We start from the raw sequence: 27227 nt of genomic DNA on the forward strand, positions 1-27227 counted from the left end.
TTTGGTAAAGAACGGTTGTCAAAAAGTTTATGAATGTCAACCTAGGAGAATCGAATTTACATCTGTAGGGAGCAAACCTATGGTGAAAACCATTCGCCCAATCTTTTCAATTTCTCAAGTTGGTTCCTTTCAAGCTTAGTGATCACCAAATTAATCCTTCAATATCGAATGGAACCTTAATGTGTAAGCGAGATGTGACATGTAAAATTATGACTCAATCAATGTTTAAAACTTCTAATCATGGATTAATAGTTCTAACTTAACTGTGAAATCTAACAAATAGTTGAATCCAAGAGTCATCAATTCCAACATCACTTATCTTGTAATTCTAAATCCAAGATGGCCATCAAAATCGCTTCGAATTCATACGAAATTCTAGAAAAATTTAAAAATTTTCACAATTTCTGCTCAAGACTAAGAAAATACAGATTAGGAGACCTAATCTCCCACCCCCATCCTAAAATATACATTGTCCTCAATGTAAAAGAAATACTCATGCGATGCACATGGGACAACGGAAATATAAGAGGAGTGATGAAAAGATAGTACCTGGACGAAGGAATCAAGAGGCTTTCCAAAGATATCTACGTAAGAGCGGGTCAGCACAAGAGAGAAACCAACAGAAGAAAAATAAAAATGAAATCCTACCTACACCACTTGCGTAGGTGCTCTCGATTGCATTTAGCGTATGCAACAAGCCTTTAAACCCCTAGGTTACCCCTAGTGGACGAGTTGTAGTCTCGTGAGGGTTTGCAGTAATGTTACCCACAAACATTGAACTAACTAATGAAATGAAGAGCTGGGTTGCCTCCCAGGAGCGCTAAGTTTACCGTCTTCAGCCAGACAAATAAAGCAACTACCCTAGTCCTATGAAAGCGATAAACTTACCTATACCTCCATCAGACTAGGAGATCAATCTTGATAAACAGGAGCAGTCAGGGGCATGGACATGTCCTCTGAATCAAATTCCTCAACAAATGGTTTTAATCGATGTCCATTGACTTTAAACTCCTTACCATTGTCGGGATCTCTTATCTCAACGGTCCCATGTGGAAAAACAGTGACAACAATGTAAGGGCCGGTTTAACGAGATCGAAGCTTACCCGGAAAGAGATGTAATCGAGAATTGTACAAAAGGACCTTCTGATCAGGCGTGAATGATTTTCGTAAAATGTGTTGGTCATGAAATACTTTCATCTTGTCCTTGTAAATTCTCGAATTATCGTACGCATCATTCCGGACTTCTTCAAGTTCATTCAATTGAAGTTTGTGTAGCGAGCCAGTGTTGTCCAGATTGAAATTAAGATTTTTGATCGCCCAGTACGCTTTATGTTCCAGCTCCACAGGCAAATGACAAGCTTTCCCATAGACAAGTCTAAAGGGAGACATTCCAATAGGGGTTTTAAAGGCAGTACGGTATGCCCATAAGGCATCGGTCAATCGGATTGACCAATCCTTACGATCAGGGTTAACCGTTTTCTTCAAAATGTGTTTGATCTCCCTATTGGAAATCTCAGCTTGTCCACTTGTCTGTGGATGGTATGGGGTGCTCACCTTATGAGAGATACCGTATTTCTTCATTAAGCTCTCGAATGGTCTATTACAAAAGTGTGAGCCCCCATCACTAATGATGGCTCGAGGCGTTCCAAATCGAGAAAGGATGTTTTCTTTTAGGAATTTAATGACCGTGCGATGGTCATTAGTTCGACACGGAATCGCTTCGACCCATTTAGGGACATAATCCACGGCGAACAAAATATACAGATTTCCAAACGATTGGGGGAATGGTCCCATGAAATCGATGCCCCAGCAATCAAATGCTTCAATGATAAGGATGGGATTGAAAGGCATCATATTTCAACGGGACAATGCTCCCAATTTCTGGCAACGCTCACAAGCTTTGTAAAACTCATGAGTGTCCCTAAACATAGTGGGCCAGTAAAAGCCACACTGCAGAATCTTGGCCGTGGTCTTCTTAGCAGAAAAGTGACCACCATAGGCCTGTGAGTGGCAGAAGGAGATGACGCTCTGATGCTCATCGTCTAGTACACATCTCCTTAGGATTTGGTCTAGGCAATATTTAAATAAATAAGGATCATCCCAGAAAAAGTTGCGCACCTCGGTGAAGAATTTCTTCTTATCTTGCGCAGTCCACTGTGTCGGTATGGCACCTGTAGCAAGATAATTAGCAATATTAGCGAACCAAGGTGAATGGGAGACTCGGAACAGTTGTTCATCAGGGAACATGTCGTTAATATGGGTCGTCTCAAGGGGATCAGAGGTATTAAGGCGAGAAATGTGATCGGCCACAACGTTTTCTACTCCCTTTTTATCTTTAATTTCCAAATCAAATTCTTGGAGTAGAAGAATCCATCGTATCAAGCGGGGCTTAGAATCATTCTAGAAAGAAGATACTTCAGTGCCGCATGATCTGTATAGATAATGATCTTGGATTCGATCAAGTAGGACCTAAATTTGTCCAAGGCGAACACTACGACTAAGAGTTCCTTTTCCGTAGTCGAGTAGTTCACTTGGGAAGGATTTAGAGTCCTACTCGCGTAATGAATGACGTAGGGCCTCTTATCTTTTCTTTGGCCTAGGACCGCCCCAAGAGCATAATCAGAAGCGTCGCACATAAGCTCAAAAGGAAGGTTCCAGTCGGGTGGCTGCATGATAGGTGCAGTGGTTAACGTGCCCTTAAGCTTGGTGAAAGCTTCCTGGCATTGCTCAGTCCACTCGTACGGAGCATCCTTTTGAAGAAGATTACATAAAGGACGAGAGATGAGACTAAAGTCCTTTATGAATCGCCTGTAAAATCCTACGTGTCCTAAGAAGGATCGCACGTCTCTGATGTTCTTGGGTGGAGGTAGGTTAGAGATAAGATCGATTTTTGCCTTATCTACCTCGATTCCCTTGGACGAGATGATATGCCCAAGGACAATTCCCTTCTGAACCATGAAATGACACTTCTCCCAATTAAGTACCAAGTTCTTTTCTTCACATCTTTTCAGCACACATTTAAGACTTCCCAAGCACTTGCTGAAAGATGGACCGTAAACAGAGAAATCGTCCATGAAGACCTCTAGATATTGCCCTACCATATCAGAAAAGATACTAAGCATACACGCTGAAAGGTGGCAGGGGCATTACATAGTCCGAATGGCATCCTTCGATAGGCAAAGGTGCCATAAGGACATGTAAATGTGGTCTTTTCCTGGTCTTCAGGGGCTATCTCTATCTGGTTGTAGCCCGAATACCCGTCAAGAAAACTGTAATAGGAATGACCAGCTAACCTTTCCAGGATCTGATCAATGAATGGTAAGGGAAAGTGGTCTTTCCTCGTAACGGTATTCAACTTCCTGTAGTCAATGCACATTCTCCAACCAATAGTGACTCTAGTTGGCACGAGTTCATTATTGGCATTGGCTACGATGGTGATTCCGGACTTCTTAGGGACCACTTGAGTTGGACTCACCCATTGACTATCAGATATAGGGTATATGATACCCACGTCCAATAGTTTAAGAACCTCGGCCTTAACCACTTCCTTCATGCTTGGATTTAGTCTAAGTTGTGGTTGCCGAGCGGTTTTTGCATTATCCTCAAGATATATGCGGTGAGTACAAATCGAGGGATCGATTCCCTTGAGGTCCGCTATCGTCCATCCCAGGGCTCCTATATGCTCAATGAGAGTAGATATGAGCATACTCTCCTGTTCTTTCTTCAGGTGGGCAGAGATCACCACCGGGTATGTCTCATCTTGACCTAAATAGGCATATTTCAAATCAAAGGGCAAAGGTTTTAGGTCAAGCTTTGGCGGTTTGAGGTTAGACGGTAGAGGCACTACATCGGTTTGTGGTAATTCTTCAAATTGTGGCCTCCACCGGTTAACTTCAAGTACCGGTGCAGTATCAAGCAAGGCACACGTCTCCCTAATCATGTCATCATCAAAATCATGGGAGTGGGCCAGGCACGCCTCCAGATGGTCGGAGGATAAGGTCAGCGGTGTCGTATCTTCCACGAAAGAGTCAATCATGTTAATGTCGTGGAAATCGTCATCATCCTCTGAGTTGCTGCCGTTATTGAAAAAAATGTTTGACTCCAATGTCAAATTTTCAAAAGACATAGTAATGACACCATTCCTGCAATTGATAATTGCATTTGACGTGGCAAGGAATGGGCGACCAAGAATGATGGGAATCTGAGTGCTCATGTTATTGATGGGTTCGGTGTCCAGGACGATAAAGTCTACAGGGTAGTAAAATCTATCGACCTGGACTAACACATCCTCAATTATCCCTCTTGGTACATGAACAGAGCGATCAGCAAGTTGTAGTGTGATTAGGGTGGGTTTTAATTCACCCAAACCTAACTGTTTGTATACCGAGTAGGGAATCAGATTGACGCTCGCTCCTAAGTCAAGAAGTGCGTGATCAATTCGATGGTTTCCGATTACACATGATATGGTTGGGCTACCGGGATCCTTGAATTTCTGCAGCACGTCTTGCTTTAGGATGGCACTCACTTTCTCAGTCAAGAAGATTTTCTTTTGAATAATTTTCCGTCTTTTAGTCGTGCATAAGTCTTTCAGGAATTTGGCATATGAAGGTATCTGTTTCACGACATCAAGTAGAGGAATGTTGACTTTCACTTGTTTCAACACCTCTAGGATATCCTGAGAGTTAGAGAGAGGTTTTGGTGAAACCAACCGTTGGGGGAATGGAGCAACTGGCTTCTCTAGAAGTTTCGGTTCTACTTTTTGTGGGGCATCACTGGATCCATCATTGTTGTCCTCTTTTGGTTCTTGAGGCTTTTCGGGCCTAACCGGAAGAGTTTTATCAATGATCTTCCCACTCCTAAGAGTGGTGATGGATTTAGCATGCCCCATCTGATTTGAAGAGCTGGGATCATTACTCTCGTACTGCGGTTTAGGATTGGGGAGAGGTTGTGCAGGAAGCATCCCCTTTTCTATAACCGTCATACAAGAATCTATCTTTTGCATAAAATCTGTGATTCCCCGCATTGCCTGAGCCAGCTCTTGTATGGAATTTTGAGCCGGTTCCTCTTGAGGTTTCACTTGATTTGGATTTTGATTGAAGAAACCTGGAGGGGTAGCCGTTTGTCTATTTCTCTAACTAAAGTTTGGATGATTTTTCCAGCCAGGATTGTATTTATTGGAGTTAGGTCCAGTAAAAGGTCTTTGATAGTTATTTACGGCATTGACTTGTTCATTCAACACTCCTCGAAAGGCAGGTATTGTTAGACAATTTTCAGTTGTGTGAATGTTGCAATCACAGATGCCGCAAACAATTTCATTGACCTTATCCTTCTTTCCTTCCATGGCCTCAACTTTCCTTATGAGCGTAGTCACTTTACAGTTAAGATCATCCTCTTCTTTCAAGAGATATAATCCACCTTTCTCCTTTAATTGAGTCGGCCTAGACGTGGTGTTTGACTTTGGGTAATAGTCCCAAGATTGTGTTTTTTCAGCCAAACTGTCGAGGTAGTCCCATACCTCGTCGACATCTTTATTAATGAACTCTCCATTACACATTGTCTCGACCATTTGGTGCATGGAAGATGTCAGTCCATCATAGAAAAAATTTGTAATGCGCCACGTTTCAAATCCGTGTTGTGGGCATGAACTGACCAAATCTTTGAACCTTTCCCAACATTGGAAGAATGTTTCATCTTCCTTTTGGGCAAAGTTCATGATTGCTTTTCTGAGGGTAATCGTTTTATGATGTAGGAAGAATTTTTTTATGAATTCCCTCTGCATGTCGTTCCATGTGCCATGGATCTAGGACGCAGTGAATGTAACCACGTCTAAGCTTTCTCTTTTAAGGAAAAAGGAAAGAGTTTCAGCCTGATTGTATCCTCAGATACATTAGGAAAACATAATGTAGCTATAATCTCATCGAACTCTTTCAAATGCAAATATGGACTCTCTGATTCAAGTCCATGGAATTTGGGAAGGAGTTGGATAACTCCTGGCTTGATGTCCATTTGTCCTATGTTTTCAGGGAAAATCATGCATGAGGGATTACTCACTCCCGCCGGTTGTAGATAATCTCGTAAAGTACGAGGCCGGGGTGTCTGTTGCACCTCATTCTCATCTTGGGTATCCTCCATCCTGGGTGGAAGTAGAGGAGGTTGGTCTTCAGCCATAACTTCACTTAACTCTGGGGATTTCAAGTGGTGTCTAGTCCTGCGATGGATAGTCAACCCCTCAACCAATCCTCCTTCAGTCAAGAGACGTCGAGTGTTGTCACGGGCCCACTTAGGCATGAAACACTCGCAGCCCTCAATCAAATTCAAAGCCTAATCCTAAGAAGGAAAAGAAAATCTAAAAAGAAAGAGAGGGAGAGTTGGAAAGGAATTACCAAATTGAAGCTCCTAAGGACCTGCAAAATAAAACAAAATAAGTTAGATTTTAAAAAGGGAGAGGAACAATCCTTTTAAAAGAATGGTAGCAGTAAACTGATTTCTAAAAGAAAGTGGAAACTTCTAAAATAAATTAGGAAACAAATTAGATTTTAAAAGAGTTAAAATTAGAAAGTTACTAAAATAGAAAGTTAATTTCTAAAAAGGGAAAGAAATAACCTAATTTCTAAAAATAAATTATTTCCTACAGAAGGGAGGATACTAGAATTAGAAAATTTCTAAAATTTAAACCCTAATTCTAAAAATAGGAAAAAGTAGAGAGATTAGGAAGGAATTACCAATTGAGAAACTTATGTCAAAATCCTATAAAACAGGAAACAAGTTAGTTTTGAACTCAAATAAAAATAAATAAAAAACTAAGGTTAGTAAAATCCTAATCTTAAACTAATCCTAAAATCAATTAATTTCAAAGAATCGTAACCGTCAGTCCCCGGCAACAGCGCCAAAAACTTGTTCACTCCCCAAGTATAGGGTTGTGATGTAGTAATAAACTCGGTAAGACCGAGGTCGAATCCACAGGGACTGAAACCTGTACGTTTCCTGAAACTAGGTAGAAATAGAACTAGCCTAAGATGCAATCTAAATTAAATAGAATTTAGGGAATAGTTGTGGAATAATTATTTAAAACTTAAGAAATTCAGAGGAAGGAAAACTAGGGATTCAGAGGATCCACTTGTAGAGATCAGGGAGATTGTCTGCCTGTATCAAGAACCATGGAAATTAAACTGAACTTACTTGATTTGGTCTTCACGAGGTGAAAGGTATGTGAATTAGAATGGATTCCATCATCAAACCATGCCCAGGAGACAGAGCAAACAACAGAATTAAACTAATTACCAACCAATCATCAATGCATAAAAGTTAGGAAGGATACCGCCATCCGACCATGCCTATGAGACGATGGTGAACAACAGGGCTTCTTGACGTCATAAACATTAAAAGGAAGAAGAAATACTCAAAACCATCGCAGATCTATTGTAATTTCAGTCACAACGAACCATTAAAAATAGCTAAAAGTATTCCTTTTAAGTTGAACAAAAATCAACATCAGTTGGTCTAGACAATAGGCACGAGCGAAGTCTCTCCCATCACGCTACATGCTTCACCTCTTAGCCCTAGCTAAGAGGTTCAGCCCAACATGAATGGGCTGGATCCAAAACAAATACTATAGAAAGAAAAGAATAGAAAAAAGAAAAAAAATAAAAATTACTTTCCTAGCTCCCTGTTTAACATCCCACGTTGAAGCCTTCCAAAACGAGCCCTCCTGCTGCCTCCATCTGCCCGTCCCTACTCTCCAAAACCGTCCCACCGTCTAGCACTGTCCAGCCAACGTGCCAGCAGCCAGCAGCCACGTCTCTGCTCCCTTTCTCTCTTTGAATGCTTCTTCCCAACCAAAGACCAGCTCCCCTTCTCTCTTTTTCCGTTTTTACTTATATAGAACTGTTGTCCGGGGCGGATTTCCGCACTCCCTACGGAGACTATACGCAACCAGAAGACGATTCCCAGCCGGAAGCTTGCTGTCGAACTCCACCCGCGTTTTCACGCTCTGAACGGACCGATTGGAATGTCTAAATCTTCAGTCCTCTTGAACCTGGTCGGCCACACCTAGAGATTCATTTGGACAGTCCAGATGGACGGACCGACTCTGTCCATGCTTGCAAAGTGGCCCGCGGCGGCCGGGCTTTTCGCTATGCAAAAACAGAGCCTACGGACGGATCGCCGCTGGACTCTCGGTGGGGCCCATTATTGACGTCGACGGAGGAATCCATGCCGTCCATTAGATGCGTGACGAAATTTCAGTCAGGAAGGGCTGGTTTTTGTCGAGTGTTGGTGTGGTCCACCGATGTTTCTCTTCCACCATCTATCGTCCGTTTTAATGATAAAAAATGGATCTCCGGAGTCTTTTTAATTTTCATCCACCTAGGCCTGAGTAAGATTGGCGGTGTGAGTCTCATGAACGGCTCGGATCCTTTGAAGAACTGCTGTGTGGGGCCCACTAACAAAAAATGGACGGACAACGTAAAGACGCTGTCCCTTTTTTCCGCAGAAGAGAGAGGGAGACGGGTCGCATGCGGTTTGACCGGACCGGCTGGTCCGGTGCAGCTCACGTGCTTGTACACTATACGCACGTCCAACTCGTTTGGAGTCCATGATGACGGATTCCCAGAAATCCACTCCATTCATCCGTTTTGTCTCCTTAGATAATGGGTTGAGACTAAATTTTAAGCATATCCAGATCTCAGGTGGACCTAAAATCAATGGTTTATGGGCTGCTCTGAGCGTTGGGCCACTTGTAGAGGGATCCAATGGCTAAAATTTGATGTGTACGGTTATTTTTTGGTACTCAGGCCACATATGGAGTTTTGAACTGATCAGATGGTGGGAACCCTATGATCTTGCATTCTGGACACTTTTCAGGCCACTTGAGCTTCAATTCCTCGATTTTCTTGGATCCCTAGCGTGCAAATCTGTCGATCTTGGTCTCTTAGGGTCTGTCGCTTGCCTTGGTGACTTCAGACTATTAAATCCATGCTTTTAGTACCCTTTTCCAGTCCACGATTAAATCAGGCCGTTAAACAATACTATGTTTGAAAATCCAGGCAATAACAGGGTCTGATATGCAATATTTGACCCTCAACATCAATCATCGGTTATAGGCTTCCTATGCTTGGATGCGTTGGTGAACACATTAGTACTAATTGTTCCCAATTGTTTTCGGTTAACCGTCCTGTTTAGATTCCCCCTCGCAGACTGAGGAACTACAGACTAGAACAAGGGATCGGTTACTTCATAGGGAGAGACCATGCAGACTAGAACATGGAATCAGTTGTTTCATAGGGATCAGTTGATCGTCCTATCAAAAATTTTCTCTGGAAGAGCCTATCTAAGAGATAAAGTCGGTTAATACATTGGAAGGATGGATAGCCTTTGGATCTCCCTTAGACCTTACAAAGCGATCAGGAAGGCGAACTGCTCCTGCCAGCGAGCCTGAGGTCCCTACTGCTCCTTTGTATTCTCGTACTCAAAGAATAGAAGATCAAGCTGTGGCTACAGTCTCTCCTACCATGGAATTGACTAGCCATTCTCTGATGACTTGTTCGCAGACTAAATCTCTATCTCCTCAGGTCCGAGCTTAGCAAGTCTCTCCTCCTCCTGAAGATATTCGCCTTTCTGCTGTTAAAGCTGGCCCTTCTTCTAAAGGTAAACAAGTAGCTTCTGAAGATAGTTCATCGGATTATTCTGCAGAGACTGAAGCTAGTGAGACATCTTCTTCCACAAGCTTAACCGATGAAGGAAATATTTTACTAGATGAAAATTAAGAAGAAGACGTAGAAGTAGATATTAGTGAGGAAGGCGAAATTGGGGGAGATATTTGAAATTGCAGTTTAGACCGCTGTAGTAGAAGTATGGAACAGTTCAGGAGTCCTAGAGGGGGGTGAATCGGACTTTTCAATGATTATACTAATTTAAAACTTTATTGCCTAACTTAAACTCATTTTCAATTAAACTAAGCAAGACAATGTAACTTTAATGGCTTTCAAGCCAATAGAGGGTCCAATCACATAGGCTACTCGAGATATGAAAATAAAGCAACTAGCCTATAGCATTATGAACTTGTGTGTGGAATGTGCTACCTATTAATTTTAAGCATTTATCCAATCATGCAAAAATAATTAAGCATTCAAACTTATATAAACATGATTAAATATATGCATAAATGACAATTCCAAACACAAGCATGTATAGTGGTTCGACTATGTGCCTAGTCCACTCCCGACAACCGCACTCTCTCGTAGAGTGTGCCGAATTTCACTAACAATAGTTTTAAATTAGGTTCGCCATAAACCTTTACAGCCTTACACAAAGGACTCTACAATTTATGCCCTACGCAAGAGCAAAGGTCTTACACTAAGAACCAATGTTTAGGCCACACTGGCCAAGGTCCCACATTAGGCACCTTTGTGTAGGCCACACCAGCCAAGGTCCCACATTAGGCACCTACGTTTAGGCCACACCGGCCAAGGTCCCACACAAGACACCTACGTTTAGGCCACATCGGCTAAGGTCCTACACTATGCACCTGCATTTAGGCCACATCGGCCAAGGTCCCACACAAGGCACCTAATTGAATTTGTGGATAACAAACTCTTAGCCTCAATCTTCACAAGAAAGGAGGCTAACCTTTGGACTCTTAACAATGACACTTACTTCTCGAAATGAGTCCTCTTTTGTAGCTTGTCTTAGGTTACTTGATCTTTGCTCTCTCATGCTTGAATCAGCTCCCCAATGTTCCCCTGATCACGATGCTGTGGTTTTTATGTTGTTACAACTTTATGATCAAGTACCTTGCATATGATATTCCTATTAAGGTAACCAAGGTAATGAGAGTGGGTTGAATCTCTTATCAAAGGTTGTGAATGGATTTCTTAAGAGATTTAACTAATGGATGCTTAAGAGTATCATGAAGACTAAGGATTTGCTAATGGGTCTGGTCTTTATACCCTAGAATAGGCAAGAGATCATGTTCTTGATTAATAGGAGCTTTGAATGCTCCTTGAAGTGAGGAATCACAATGAAGGAACATGAATCTCATGTGGATAGAGTATAGGATGAGTGAGATAAGCTTGAGATACATTAGGGACTCTAGAATTTCTTAATCCACTGATTTCATATGCTTCTAGGAGCTGCTTTTATAAAAAAAGGGTTCCAATGGATGTATAATGGCTACTTTTTAGTTCTATCGAGTGAACCTTCAGCGATACAGAAATGTAATCGGTGACATTGAATTATCAGTCAGTGGTACTGAATTAAGTTCTGAAGTTACTCGATGAAAATTGTCACTTTTGGTGGCACCGAACATTATTCTTTGGTGGGAGTTAGTGGGACCAAAAGTCTAGTCGGTGGTACCGAAGTAACTTCGAAATGTTGCTGAACTGCTTCGGACACTTTTGGTGGTACTGAAGGTATCTTTGGTGGCATCTTCTCCAACTGAATGTGAGACAGTCTTTCTTGTTTAAGTTTTTGTCTTGTAATTTATTTAACAACTTTGAACTTTCTAAAGCCAACTCTAGAATGATAGAAAATAAAAACTTGGAATGGCTTGAATAGATGATCTAAGTACGTTTTCCTATTATGGCTCAAGGTCATCTATAGGTAAGATCAACATTGTAGAAGCTTCCCTGTACTTTGAACTTGTAGCTTGGGCTTTTGGTCCAGTTGCATCATTTGTCTTCATTTGCGACTCATCCGACTAAATGACACAACTAGTCACATGATTTACAAACAAGTGTGCAAGGTGAGTGCACTAACAATATCCTGATCACTGAAATTCAATGGGATAATTAGGATGTTCCTTCTCCAGTCAAAGTAACTCCTCTTAAGGAGGAACAACTTGATTATGGGGGTTTCAGTTTTTCTCCTGGTACAAACATCTTCATATCTTATGATGTTCTATACTCTCCTTCACTCGCAGAAGTTGCTAACACAACTAATCAAGATCCTGCAGTACTTCCCGTTATCGCGGAAGTATCTACATCGAGATAAGCTGGAATTTTCATGCCAGAAACACAAGTAGCATCAGAAGCATTGTTTTCGCCTCAAAGTGTGGAAGTAGATCAGGATGCTTCGCATATTCAACCAGCTGCTAATATTGTTGTTGATGTTTAGATTCATGTTGAGAAGTTCACTACTACACGCCCTGCTGCTATCCAACCAGTTACTTGGAGTCTTAAATTTCTTTCTGATCCAATTGATATAGTGACTCCAACAACTTTGGATTCAAGCACTGGTGCTAGAGAGCTTTCCTTCAATATTGGAACTACTGTTGTAGATATTCCTATGTCTTCAGGGATAAAAGCATCTTTAGTACCAACTATCCCCCATCCTGCCCCCAGAGATGGTATGCATTTCTTCCTACTATTCTATTTTTCTTTGTAATTCTTAATATTATTATTGCTAATATATCATTTTCCTTTTTTCTCTTTTAGCTACAGTTGTCCCTTCTTCAAGTGGATCAGTGGGCTCTAATTTAGTGGCCACAATATTAGACAAAATTTATCTGGATAAATTATCCCTGATCATGCTTTTACTTTTTAAGAATGCTATTTCTGCTACTATAAGTGCCTTCAAAGATCCTGAACAATGGCCTTATCTTAATAGCGCATTAAATGTTATTGATCATTCGATGATGATGGCTCATGTCAATATCCTTCCTCTGTATAACTCCTTGGCGCAATTCTATGATTTAGTGAAAATTATGGAGTTAGCATGAAGCGTAGTTATTGCCCCATAAATTTTAGAACGCTAGAGAGAATTGACATCCTTTAAAGAAAAAAGTCTCTTAGACCAATGTTGTTTTGTCTGGCTATAACATTGAGTATCAATCTCTTCAAGATAGGCTGAAAGCTTCCGATGAGAAGAAAATATTTATCAATAATCAAATTGCCTTCTTAAAGAAAAAGATTCATTTGTTTGAAAACAGAGAACAAGAAGAAGATTTAAATCTAAGCAAGATCAGGGAAGAAATGGAAGTTAATGTTTGCATTGCTAATCTTGAAAAGTCTGGGATGGTGAAGGATGAAGAAACTCTTGCTCTTCTAAAGAAAGAATTGGCTGATGTTCCCAATCAAGCCAATATCATCCTTGAAGCTGAACTAACGAATGTTGTAACCCAAGTTCAATTGAAAGAATATTTACGAAGATATGTAGCAGCATTGGGCATGTTAGAAGATTTATAAAGTTTTGTTCCTATCAACATATGTAATCTTTTAACTTGTAAAATTTAGGATGTCATGAATGAATTTTGATACTTTCGTCTCAAGATATACTTTTGCTTCTTAAGCACTTTTTGTATAGATTTTATGAATGTGGTAAATAACTAAGCATGTACTTGTAAGATATTTACTTTATAGATTCTTATAATCATGCTTTGATAAGATATGCGATTTTCATCATATAGTAAAGTGACAACCTATTTTGATTTTTAGTGTCGTGTCACCTATATGGTATCCATTTCAATGGTGGAGCTAATTTTTCAATTTTAGTTAGATTCACACACAGTTTAAGCTCTTGAGTAGTTGGAGCAATCATAGTTTTTCAGACTCTTAAGTAGTTGGAGTCGAGGGTCTTACACGAATGGTCTCTATAACTCTTATGAGTTCGCTACACCATCGCAGTCAGGGGAGTTCACGAACCGCAATCAATCAGAGGGGCTTAGTGAAGCGACTGAGGCAATGAACTCGGTAGGTTTTACGCACAGGGTTGGCTGCAGTAATTCTCTAGAGTTCACGGGGCTCACAAAGCTACCTTAAGGGGTACCAAATCCAAAGTCGCCAGTCCATCGATGATGGGGTATCTCGTTTAGAGGCCCATCCCCATGAGTTTCTACTGAAATCAAGCGAGGAACTTGGGAGGTTTTATGCATGGTTGGCCTATCTATAGATGAACCAAAGAGCCCACATTGCAGCACACTTTTTCTTCACCTGTAAGGTCTAACCCATTCACGGGAGGGCATTTTCCCTAACCATCCCCTGTGGCACTTTTAGAAGCTGTACAGACAGCATTGGTCTAATGCGTGATTGGTCGTATAGGCGCACTCCACTACCCGCATGAGTCTAAGCATGTGATTGCCTTCACAGGTTTTTTAGGACCATTGGCTTTTCATTGCTGCCTGCATAATATTTGATAAATCACTAGTATGATTGATCATATGCATGGTTGGCCATATAGGCGCACTTCACTGTCATAGGTGATAAATCTCTATCACTGATAATATAGGGCTTATGCATGGTTGGCCGTATAGGCGCACTCCACTGCCGTAGGTGATAAATTGCCATCATTGATAGTATTCCAATTGTATTTACATTTTAAATTACTTTATTAGCTTGGTGATAATATCGATTTGGTGACAATAACTTTTACAATAATATTCAGTGATTAACAATAGTATCGATTTAATGGCAATAGCTATAATTGGCGATATTCGGCGATTGTAATACTCGTTGGCGATAATAATCGGCACTTGGCGATAATTGGCGACTAAATTTGGTGCAGATAAATTTGATATACTTGAGAATTTTCGTTACATTTTATTCATATGGAGAAGAATACATGGCATTGCCTTTTGAGGCTTTTTCATCATTTTTCTTGTTTTGGCCCCTTTTGAATGGGATAGATTATTCTGATGATCTTCATAATCAAAACCTTAACGATCTTTAGAGATGATATATTTTAATGAAACGAGCATTGACAGGTATACCGAAGCCTTGTCTGTTCTGATTTACAACTCGATAAGCTCCATTCGAGTAAACTTCAATTATTACGTACGGACCGTCCCATTTAGGATCGAACTTGCCCCTTATTCTATGAGTGACCACTATAGGTCTTTTCAACATTAGCACTATATTGCCTTTCTTGAAGGAGCGATGTTTAACTTTCTTATCAAAGGCAGCAAAAATTCTTACCTGATATAGTTCTAATCACTGCCAGGCTGCTAGCAGCTGCTCATCGAGCATATCTAACTCAGTTAGCCTTATTTTAGTGTTTTCATCATCTGCGATGGATTCATGCACTGCAACCCTAAGCGACGTGACTTGCGTTTCAATTGGGATTATGGCTTCGACATCATATACCAATAAATACGGTGTTTCTTTTGTTGTAGTTCGATGAGTCATCTGGTAGGCCCATAAACCCTCTTGTAGCTTTTCATCCCAATCGTGTTTATTTCCTATAATAGTTTTCTATAATATTTTTATGATTGTCTTATTGAAGGCTTCAACCAATCCGTTGACTGGTAGATAAAAGGGCATTAAAAATGAATGTTGGATGCCAAATTTCTGGCATAATTTCTCCATACCCTTGTTTTTAAAGGGAGTCCTATTGTCAGTGATAATATTTTTTTAGGATGCCATGGTGATATATTATTGCATGTCGGATGAAATTTATGACGTCTTTTTCTTTAACATTTCACAGCACAATCGCTTCAGTCCATTTGGAGAAATAATCTGTCGTTACCATAATATATTGCCATCCTTTAGACGAAGGCAGATTTATGGGATAAATGACATCTAGCTCCCATGCTGCAAAGGGCCAGGAAGCTACTAATTGTTGTAGATCCTCAGGGGGTACATATATGACATCGCCATGAACTTGGCATTCATGGCATCGTTTCACATAAGCGATCGCGTCTTTGAACATTGTGGGCCACTAATATCCCATTCGATGTACTCGATGAACAGATTTCGACCAGCCTAATGGGCTTCGCATTCTCCTGAATGAACTTCTTATAATATTTGATTTGCCTCTTCTGTATTTAGACACCATAACAAAATTTCATTAGAGGATCTTTTATATAGCACTTCATTGCATATGATGAATTTCTTTGATTTCTGTTTAATTTGTAGTCTCTACGATGGTCTTTTGGCAAAATATTATATTCGAGATAATCTACAAAGGGTTGGAGCCAATTGTCTATAGTGATCTCTAAACATGATACGAGAAGAGCTTTAGCAATTCCATCAATGATTTTAGATGATGGTAAGAACCTTCTTTTTTCGATTATCATTTGAAAGGGACTTTGATCGGGACCGGATAAGGCTACAGTTAAGCTAGCTAGAGAGTCTGCTCTTACATTTTCACATAGTGATAAATGCTTGATTTCGACATTATGGAACTGCTCTAGCAACTGCTATGCTCGTTGACAAAATGGCAAGAGTTCTTGCTTCCTTATCTCGAACTCTGTTGTCAGCTGATTTATCACTAATTTGGAGTCCCCGAATATCTGCAACATTTTTATCTTCATCTCTTGTACTATTTCCATTCTTATGATGAGATATTTATACTTGGTCTCATTATTAGTACATGTCGTACCTAATGTGAAGGAATATGACAACAGATCACTCTAGGGGCTGATAAATATCACTCTAGCACCTACTCCTGAAGTTTGAGAGGCATCGTCAAAGTACATTTGCCATAAGTTAGGCAATTCAATCATCATTACCTATTCATCTGGGAAATCATCATTAATTATTTTGTTGTCAAACATAGGGTGAGTTGCTAAAAAGTCTGCCACCGCTTGCCCTTTCACTGCTTTTGCCGGCTCGTAGGAGATCATGTATTCCGAAAGCAATAACATCCATTTAGCCAGTCTTCTTGACAACATCAGCCTCGTCATTAAGAATTTTATGGGATCTACTCATGAGATCAGGATTATATCATGAAAAAGACAGTAATGCCTTAACTTCTGCACTGCAAATATTAATGCCAAGCATACTTTCTTAATTAGCTAATAATTGCATTCTGTACCTATTAGAGTCCGACTCAGATAATAGAGTGCAATTTCCTTCCCTTTCTCATTCACTTGTGCCAACAGAGCTCCTAAAGAATTCTTAGCTGCAGAGATATATAGGATGAGGGGTTTGCCTTTCACAGGAGCTGCTAATACCAGGGGCTGCTTCAACAACTCTTTGATAGAGCTGAATGCGTTCTGACACGACTGATCTCATATGAATTCTGTTCCTTTCTTCATTAAATGTGGGAATGGCTGACATCTTCAAGCTAGATTAGAGATAAACCGTCGGATATACGCTAGCTTTCCTTGCAAGCTCTTTGGTTCCTTCAATGTTTTCGGCGGCGACATATCTTTGATAGCTCTAATTTTCCCTGGGTCGATTTTAATTCCCCTGTGCCTGATGACAAAACTAAGGAATTTTCCCGACGAAACACCGAAAGTGCATTTAGCTGGATTCATCTTTAGTTGTTTCTTTTTGAGTCGACGGAAGACCAAGGTCAGATGTTCATAGTGTTCTTCATGATCATTTAATCTGACTACCAAGTCATCAACATAGCATTCCACGTGCTTGTGCATCATATCTTGAAATGTACTTTGCATTGCTCTTTGATATGCCGCACTGGTGTTCTTGAGACCAAATGGCATAACTTTATAGCAACAAATCCTAAGAGAAGTTCTGAATGTTGTAGCCTCTTTGTCTTTTGGAGCCATCCATATCTGATTGTATCCAGCATACCCGTCCATAAAGGACATGACAGTGTACTTCATTGTGCTATCAATTAGCAACTCTGTTATTGGCAATGGGAAATTGTCTTTTGGACAAGCCTCATTTAGGTCTCTGAAGTCAACACATACCCTGATTTGTCCACTTTTCTTTTTAACTAGGACAATATTCGATATCCATTTAGGATATTTGACCTCTTTGATAAAACCAACCTTTATCGGTTTATTACTTCTTCCTCTATGAGAGGTATTAGATCTGGATGAAATCTCTTTGAGCCTACTTGATTGGCTTCTTGTTTTTGGAGATATTTAGTCGATGCATCGCTACCGATGGTTCCAAACCCGGCATATCTGCGTATGTCCAAGTGAATACATCTTTATTTTCTCTCAGGAATTTGATGTATTGATTGACTTCTTGTTCTGGAAGACTGGCATTTACAAATGTATTTCGCGGTTCTTCCTCTATGCCTAAATTTATTTCTTGTAGACTGTCAATCGTTGGTTACCCCCTGTCTTTTATAAGTTTTGGAGTTATTTCTGGATGCCTGACTAATTTTGAACCTGTTTATTGACTGACCATTGAATTTGCCATAATCATATTTACTTGCGCTCAAGAAGACAACGCTCCTAATCCATAGAATTTTTCTCATTTTTCTTCATTTAATCCAATTGAAATTTGGATGCCTCTTCCATTGTTCAGTCCAGTCAGTTCTTCACAATTGAAGCCCATGTTCTTCATAATCCTTTTACTGACAGGACTATACCTCGTCATATCCTTAGACGTCAACCTTTCGCAGCTCATTTTACCGTCAGCCTTTTCTTTCATCTTTACCTCTGATGGGGCATAAAATTCGATAGGCTCAGGGTTTCTTAAACTGGGCTTGACATGGAATCTTTTCAGCATAGACGGGAACGGCTTATTCTTTTTAGCGTATGTCAACATCACTGTATAGTTTGATTGTAGAATTTCCAACTGCTCAGGTGACAATAATGTCAATGGAGGCTGTCCTGGTTGTCTCAAGTGTTTTGGCACGAAATAAAATTTCTTTTTCGTATTCACTTTCCCAAACAATTCTATTATCGCAACTTTATTTTCTATTATTTTCGTTTGATTATTTTTCACAGTCTTATTCTTATGATCTCTCTCTCTCTATCTTCTGTTGTAAATTCGTCATAGTAGCTTGCATCTACGAAGAAGGATTCTGCTTCTGTATAGGGTTTTGCATTGGCCATTGCTTTATACTAGATCCCATCTTTGCAGTATTTGAAGCATTGGTGTAAGGTGGACAGTATAATCCCATATCGATGCATCCACAGCCTTCCCAAGAGGAGGTTATACGTTGTCATTGCATTAATAACATGACAAACAACAATTGTTATTAGCTCTCCTATTTCCAATATCAGTGTGATTTTCCCAAACGCATGTTGTTTGTCTTGATTAAAGCCCTGTATCATCATTCCACTAGAGCGTAAATGGGAGCGACGATATTCGAGTTCATTTAACACTGTCAATGGCGATAGATTTACTGCAGACCCGTAATCTAGCATTATTTGCTTGACCTGCTTATTGCGAATGTGGTCCACAATCATAAATGGTCTATTACGTTCTCTGCCGCATGTCAGATCATCATTGGAGAACATAATAACAGGCATGCAATCGCTTTTCGTGGTTTTCATTTCTACAAGTAGAGCTTTTCTGAAATCATTATTTGACAATGCTTGAATCAAAGTTTGTCTGCAATCTTCTGACAACCGCAATGCGTTATACACACTTATTCGAGCGGGATGCCCTTTTAATGATTCACAACATCGCAGGTAACTTTTTCAACCCTATTCCTCTTTCTTTTTTTTTTTTCCATCATCAAAATGTGTTTTGGACGTCTCTCCATATGTTATTTCGGATCTTTGTTTCCAGAGGGGACTTATTATCCTTTTACTTGATCTTAGCATAATCATTGCCGCTTTACACGTATCCCTTGGAGACTCGGTGGTACTTACATTACAACTCTCTTTCTTTCTGGATTCCATCCTCTCATTGGTTACTTCTTGAATAGAGAATATATTCACTGTTTCTTTCTTCCTCTTTTCCTATTATGATTTCACTTCTGTTTATCATCTTTTGTATTATACTTTTTAATATGAAAATTTTTTTCGTGAGATGTCCTAGTAGACGATGATAATGGTAATAGTTCCTTTGTTTTGTTTTTCCTACTACTTTTGGACACTTGGCTGGGGCAGTTCTATTATGGGTCGCTGTGTGTGATCAGGAGTGTGCACAGACTCGATCTCGGCGACCATTTTCAGTCAACTTTCGCCGATAGGAGCAACGCGAAAACTACCCAGATTTTAAAATTAGCTCGCACCCTCCTACACTAAGGTGGCGATAGCGTGCGTTGTGTGACCATAACCCAGGTCTGGTTTAAGCTAAATCATGCTCTGATACCAACTTGTAACGCCCTGAAATTCGAGGGTCGAGCATAACTCAACTCCCGAGTTCCAAAACATCACTTATGCAACATATGCAATGATGGATGTATGTTGTCTATATGAGTGCATAAAACATGGAATAGATTAAGCCAAACTGCAACATAATTCAAGGATAAGTGAAAGTCGCAAGCGGAAGACTTAAAGAAGTATAGATACCAGTATATGTCCCTGAGATATGTATACTCTGCCAGGTTATAATTACATTCATGTGTGTCTCAAAATGCAAGTATCAAATGAAATAAACCATTACAAAATAAACCCTGTATCCTCGTAAATCAGGACACGGCTCACATGAACCCGCCTAAGAACTGCATAAAAGAAAACGCATCCTCATCATCCTCATACTCCTGCTCTACCTCAGGGGTCGCGTCATCATCTGCATCTAAGACAGAGTCTGGTTGGTGTTGAAACACCGTCCCAGAATGTGGGAGTGAGTGATCAACTCAATGGAACTATACAGTAAAAGTTAACATGTTATCAAATCAATCAAGCAGTAATGATAAGGCAATACAATCAAACACGTCCTAATTACTCTTGTTAATACAAGGATGTATGAAGAAATGATGCATGCCCTCGCCTGCACACCCTCAGCGTCTTCATCTTACGGTACGCATGACAACCTCCCGCAGTGCCAACGACGCCAATGCATATGCAATGCGGTGCATGAACATGATTACTAAGTTGTTATTAGTCTTTTTCATACAGTAGGATTGGGAAGCTAAGGTACCTTCCTCATATCAATTTGCAAATGGTGATCCATTCTAGGGTCGTCAGTCCTAGACAATCTCATACGATATTATGGTTCTAGGTTGCTGCAAAGGGCTCGTCACCAATCAATGCATGCCTATCATACCGTACTTACTACCCTAAGGCTCGTCACCTCAATGCAGTATCAAGGTATGCTCGAGGTCACTACAAAGGGCTCGTCACCAATCAATGTAGGCCGACAACATGAATATAGTGTCCCATAGCACTATAATCGGCTTATTAGTCTGGTGTGCTCACTGGTCACTACGGGGAGGCTCATCACCCCAGCGTAGGCCGACAGCTCAACCACGGTGTCCCATACCACCATGCCCGGCTCATGAGTCTTAGCAAATCGAGGTACATTGGTTAACGAGATTGCATTAGTAAGTTTGGTACCCTAGATTCAAACAATAGCGTCCATACATGGTGTACATCCACCGGGACAATCGGGTTACTTGACGAACTCGACTAGCACGAGCGCACGTTGAGTTGAACGACATAGAGTGCGCAAACACTCCGTGTGGCCAAACCACTGCCGTCAACCTTAATACGAATCGGGTTCGTCAAACACGTCCTATGTGGCGAAAACAACTTCAGCCACGAACTCAAGGTTTGTTACCGATTCCCTGGACTATTTCATAGTCCCAAACGCATTCAATCATAATAGATATTCATACTAATAATTTAGAACAGTAATGGATTAACAATTCTAACCATACAATATTGGAGCATTTTATGAATATCAACTTAACATGGATTTACACATAAGTAGTGCTTGAATTTGAACAACAAAGAATGTAAATCACATGTAGGAAATCATACACACCAATAGGATAGTTGAGAATCTCTTCTCAACGTCCGTAAACAGGATAATATATTACACACTTGATCATTCAGACATTTCTACAAACACTTAGACTACATATTCCAACATACATGACATATGTTGATGATGACACACATTTGGACAATTCCTTTTGCCAAGGAGTTGACTCACATACAACTAGCCCAAATACACGACAATTAATCATGACAAACACATGTTCGTATTTCATATGTATACGATGCTTTCTACATATACTAGGAATACACACATCTCAATATATCTCATATACATCAGGAATGCAATATAAACATTGCATTTGGCATGTGAAATTACATCCACAACAATAATAAATCATTAACTAACGTTGAAAGCCTTGAAAACCATAACCTATACAAATATAGTCCGCACCTTAAACCAGAAAAAGCGCACCGATCTGATTCAGACGATAAGTCTTCGTCAACGGCGACTAGACAACCTAAGGCATGAATAGAAATGAGCTACATCAACACTTAGACTATTCTAAGCTCCAAAACAGGTTAGGGTTTGATTGACTTACCCAAGAATGAACTTAAAATCGCCGGAATAATGATTAAGAAGTGATGGTTTAGGGATGCAGAGTAACAAGGAAGAATCTCAAGATGATTCACCAACTTCTCTCTCACTTTCTCTCTCTTTTCCTCTCTCTCTTAGCTAGGGTTAGAAAATTCGTATGGAATAGAGAGTGAGGGTTTTAAGGTCTTTATATAGGCCTAAAATTGATGAAAATAGCCCCAGGGCCAAGGTATACTTAGGTTATAACCAAATCGGGTCTATTTCGATCCAATGGAGCACTTCTGGTGGTCCTTTTTTCATGTGTGATTGGACTTAAGCTCACTGACTATGGATCTAGGTCAGTCTGAGTTTTTGTACCGATCGAATTTACAGATCAGCCGTGGCGGACCAATCTCAATTCAACGGTCACCAAAACTCGATTAGGTCCACCGGCAGTATGACATGCCAGGGCCATCTTCCTTGATCCGAGGGTGAAATTGGGTCAGAATCCAACGGTTAGAAAGCTTAGAATCGGCGTGTAAGTGACACGACTCAGATTTCATAAATTCATATTTAATTTCTCAGCTTTCTCACACTCTTTACTCCGGACTCAAACAAATCGACCCAGGACATCATTTGGACTTGATTTTTGAGGTGATGGTCAAGCCCAACAACGTGATTATAATTGTCTAAGATCATCGCTATCGGACTTTCGACGTGCGGTCCATGTCCGATACAAAGTTTCCAAGTACTCCCGAGAGTAATTGGATTTAGCGTTGAATCCCAGATTTCAGGGTAACATAGCGCTAACGATTATATTGGTTTTGGGTCCTGCAGATCAAATTTAAAATGATTGATGCTAATTTCACAAGCAATTGAGTTTAGCGCTAATTAACCCACATTTAACTTCTAAGAAATTTGAGGTAGTACTCGGGTCTTTGCACGAAATTTTTCGGGTCATTACAATCTACCCCCCTTAAAGAAAAATTTCATCCTCGAAATTCGTACCTTCTCATACTCCTCAAGGATCTGAGGGTAGCTCTTTCTGACCTCAGCTTCAGTCTCCCAAGTAGCCTCTTCTTTACTATGATGCGTCCATAGTACTTTCACAAGAGGGATGACCTTGCTACGCAATACCTGCTCCTTCCTATCTAGGATACGTGTCGGTCGCAGTACATTTGTGGCATCCTCGCTCAACTGCACCTGCTCCAAACTGATAATATGCGAAGGATCAGGAACGTACTTCTTCAGTATAGAAACATGAAATACGTTATGCATGCCCGTAAGTGGTGTGGGCAAAGTAAGGCGGTATGCTACCTCTCCCACCTGATCCAGAATTTGAAATGGACCAATAAATCTCGGCGTGAGCTTTCCCTTCTTACCGAACCGCAGAACTCCCTTCATAGGGGAAACCTTAAGAAAGACATGGTCTCTAACCTCAAACTTAAGCGGTCGCCACCTCGTATCAGCGTAACTCTTCTGCCTGCTCTGGGCTATCAGAAGTCGACGTCGAATAATGTCAACTTTCTCTGAAGTCACCTGCACCAACTCTGGGCCAATCAAACTACGCTCGCCAACTTCTGCCCAGCAATGCGGTGCTCTACATGGGCGACCATACAATGCCTCATAGGGAGCTATGCCGATACTCACCTGGAAACTGTTGTTATACGCGAAATCTGCATAAGGGAGACAGTCATCCCAATTGTCCTTAAAATTCAAAACACAAGCTCGCAACATGTCTTCTAGAACCTGATTCACACGTTCCGTCTGCCAGTCTGTCTGTGGATGAAACGCGGTACTGAACTTCAATTTCACACCCATCGCTTCTTGGATACGAGTCCAGAAGATAGATGTGAATCGCGTGTCTCTGTTAGACACAATCTCTAAGGGAACTCCGTACAGATGTACAATCTCCTTGATGTACAGCCTAGCCAACTCGTCTGCAGAGTTTGTGACTCTGATCAGTAAGAAATGAGCCGATTTCATTAATCGGCCGACGATCACCCAAATAAAGTCATGTCCCTTCTTCGTTCTCGGTAACCTTGAAATAAAATCCATAGAGATGAAGTCCCACTTCCATTCCGCTATGGGCATGGGCTGCAGCAGTCTAGGAGGTCGGCGATGCTCTGCCTTGACCTACTGGCACGTGAGACAACGAGATACAAACTTAGCAATGTGAACCTTCATGTTGTCCCACCAATAGGATCTTCTCATATCTTGATACATCTTCATACTACCTAGATGCATCGCAAGCTTAGAATTATGGGCTGACTCGAGAACCTCCCGCCTCTAGTAAGGAATGTCTGGGACACATAGCCGGCCACGATATCGTAGGCCCCCATCTGAACCAACACTCCACTCGGAGTCCTTATCTGTACTAACCCGCTCTCTCATCTTCGCCATTAGCTCATCATCTGCCTGAGCTGCAATGATCCTCTCGCCAATGAGGGGCTGTACTCGAATGTGTGCAATAACCTCATATGGCTCTTCCATCGTAAGTTTCTGATCAAAGTCCCGCACAAACTCTATCATGTCCAATTCTGTTATCATTAGCGGAGCCGCAAACTCTATAGCCTTCTTGTGACTCAACGCGTCTGCCACAAGGTTTGCCTTGCTCGGATGGTAAGAGACATCGAACTTAAAGTCTTTCAATGTTTTCATCCATCGGCGTTGCCTCATATTCAAGTCACGTTGCGTGAAGATATACTTAAGGCTCTTGTGGTCGCAAAAGAGCTCGAACTCCTCTCCGTAGAGTTAATGTCTCCAGAGCTTTAATGCGAAAATGACAGCTGCCAACTCCAGGTCGTGTGTAGGGTAATTTTCTTCGTGTTTCCTCAACTGTCTCGAGGCATATGCAATCACCCTGTCCTTCTGCATAAGGACACAACCCAAACCAATGCGAGATGTGTCAGTATATATCGTATACTTAACCCCTTGCTCTGGCAATACTAGCATAGGGGCGGACGTCAACTTGTCATTCAGCTCCTGAAAAGTTATTTTCGCCTTTTAATTCCAAGCAAACTTCAAGTCTTTCCGTGTCAACTGAGACAACGGTCTGGCTATCTTCAAGAAGTCTCGTATGAAGCATCGATAATAGCCTGCTAGACCTAGAAAACTTCTCACCTCAGAAACCGAACCAGGCTACTTTCAGTCCTAAACTATAGCTACCTTAGCGAGACCAACAGCTATCCCTTCCTTGGACACCACATGTCCTAGGAACTGACTTCCTCTTTCCAGAAATTGCATTTCTTGAACTACGTAAAAAGCTGATTCTTCCTGAGAGTATCCAAGACTGCTCTTAAGTGCTCCTCGTGCTCTTCCCGACTCGCAGAGTATATCAAAATGTCATCGATAAAGATAATGACGAATCGGAACAAAAAATGGCCGAAACACCCTGTTCATCAGATCCATGAACACGACCGGTGCATTCATAAGATCGAACAACATCACAAGGAACTTATAATGGCCGAAGCTAGTCCTGAATGCGGTCTTCTGCATGTCCTCATTCTTGACGTGCAACTGATGATACCCTAACTACAGATCAACCTTCGAAAAATACCGTGCCCCTTCAACTGATCAAATTGATCATTGATCCTGAGCATGGGATACTTGTTCTTCACAGTCACCTGATTTAACCTGTGATAATCTATACATAATCACAAGGAACCATCCTTCTTCTTGACAAATAGAACAGGTGCTCCCCAAGGGGACACACTAGGTCGAATAAAGTCCAAATTCAACAAGCTATCTATCTGCTTCCTCAACTCCTCCATTTCACTCGGAGGCATACGATAGGTGGACAAAGAAATAGGTGTCGCACCAGGCATGAGATCGATAGTAAAATCAATCTCGCGCTGAGGGGGTAATCCAAGAATCAACTCAAACACATTGTCAAAATTCCGAACTACAGGTGTACTTTCAAGCGCTGAACTAGCAATACTCTCAAACAGAGAAGTATAACAACCAAAATGAAAAGGTTAACTGACCTGAACAGGGAAAGTAAATGTCTCGCCCTCAGGTCCATGGATTGTCACCAGTCTAGCTTCACAATCAATCTCTGCTAGCATCTTCGTGAGCCAATCCATACCCAAAATAACATCGTAATGGTATAAAGGTGAGACAAAAAGGTCAACCAGGATCGATCTACTCCCTAGATCAATCAAACAACCCATACAAATCTTGGTAATATCAGAGGAGGTCCCTGTAGCGGTAGTGAGCGTCACTCCCTTCATAGTAACAGTGCTCAAACTCAGGCGTTTAACTGCCGCATACGATATAATAGAGGTAGTGGACCCTGTATCCACCAACAAAGAAATGAGAATACCTTGGATGTGAGCTGTAACCTCAAAGGATCTCAATGCCAAGTTAACCCCAGGCGCTTTAGTTGTAAGCGCGTGAACTCGAGCCTGCTGTGGACGATTTGACGATGGAACCATGGGCTGCCGAGGTGGCCTGAAGTGAGGCACAGAAGGTCTGAAGGATGGGTGAGCTGGTGCTAAACGAAGGGGTGGAGGTGATATGACCTGAGGCATCAGACGGCTGATCCTTTGCGGTGGAATAAATCCACTGTCTCGCATTCGCGTAAAGCAATTACGATCCGAATGCCCAATCTTCCCATAGTACGAACAGCGTAAGTCAGAACGCATTGGCTGATCACCCAGGAGCAATGGAGCATAACGACCCAGCTCAGTAAACCGGTTCTCATACTTTGTCACCGACATCCCTCCCTGACGGAGGCGAAGGAACTCACTCTCCTTCTCATGTAGGTAAGTGACTGGGAAATACTTCTCGTGGAAGCGTGCCTCAAACGCCTGCCACATCCACTCAAAACCCTCCACAACTGTGCGGAGAACACTGTCCCACCATAAACTGGCCTCCTTCTCAAACATGAAGGAGGCAAGCTCGATCTGCTCAGCCTCAGAACAGTGAAGCGGCCTCAGCATCTTAGAGATGCGGTTAATCCAGTATTCGACCTCCTCGGGTCTATGAGAACCCGCAAATGTGGGAGGTCGTAAGCGCTGGAATCGCTCAAATGTGCCGCTAGTACTAGCGTTCCCAGATGGGTGCATGGGTGAAGCAGGTGGAGTCGCCCCCATCAACTGAGCAAAGATGCCAGCCATGGAAGACAGAAACTACTACTGCTGCTGGATCTGCTGCTGCTGCATCAACAATATCATCTGC

At 41.3% G+C, this 27227-nt stretch overlaps 1 non-coding gene across 1 annotated transcript; it reads left to right on the plus strand.

Annotated features, from left to right (window-relative positions):
- The first annotated feature begins 5624 nt into the window (after nt 1–5624).
- On the plus strand, nt 5625–5731 carry LOC131226571 (small nucleolar RNA R71). Its single transcript, XR_009161944.1, has one exon. It is a non-coding gene; the product is annotated as a small nucleolar RNA R71 (small nucleolar RNA).
- Nucleotides 5732–27227: the final 21496 nt, after the last annotated feature.

The sequence above is a fragment of the Magnolia sinica genome, chromosome 14 (genome assembly GCF_029962835.1).
Source record: "Magnolia sinica isolate HGM2019 chromosome 14, MsV1, whole genome shotgun sequence".
NCBI classification, from domain to species: domain Eukaryota; kingdom Viridiplantae; phylum Streptophyta; class Magnoliopsida; order Magnoliales; family Magnoliaceae; genus Magnolia; species Magnolia sinica.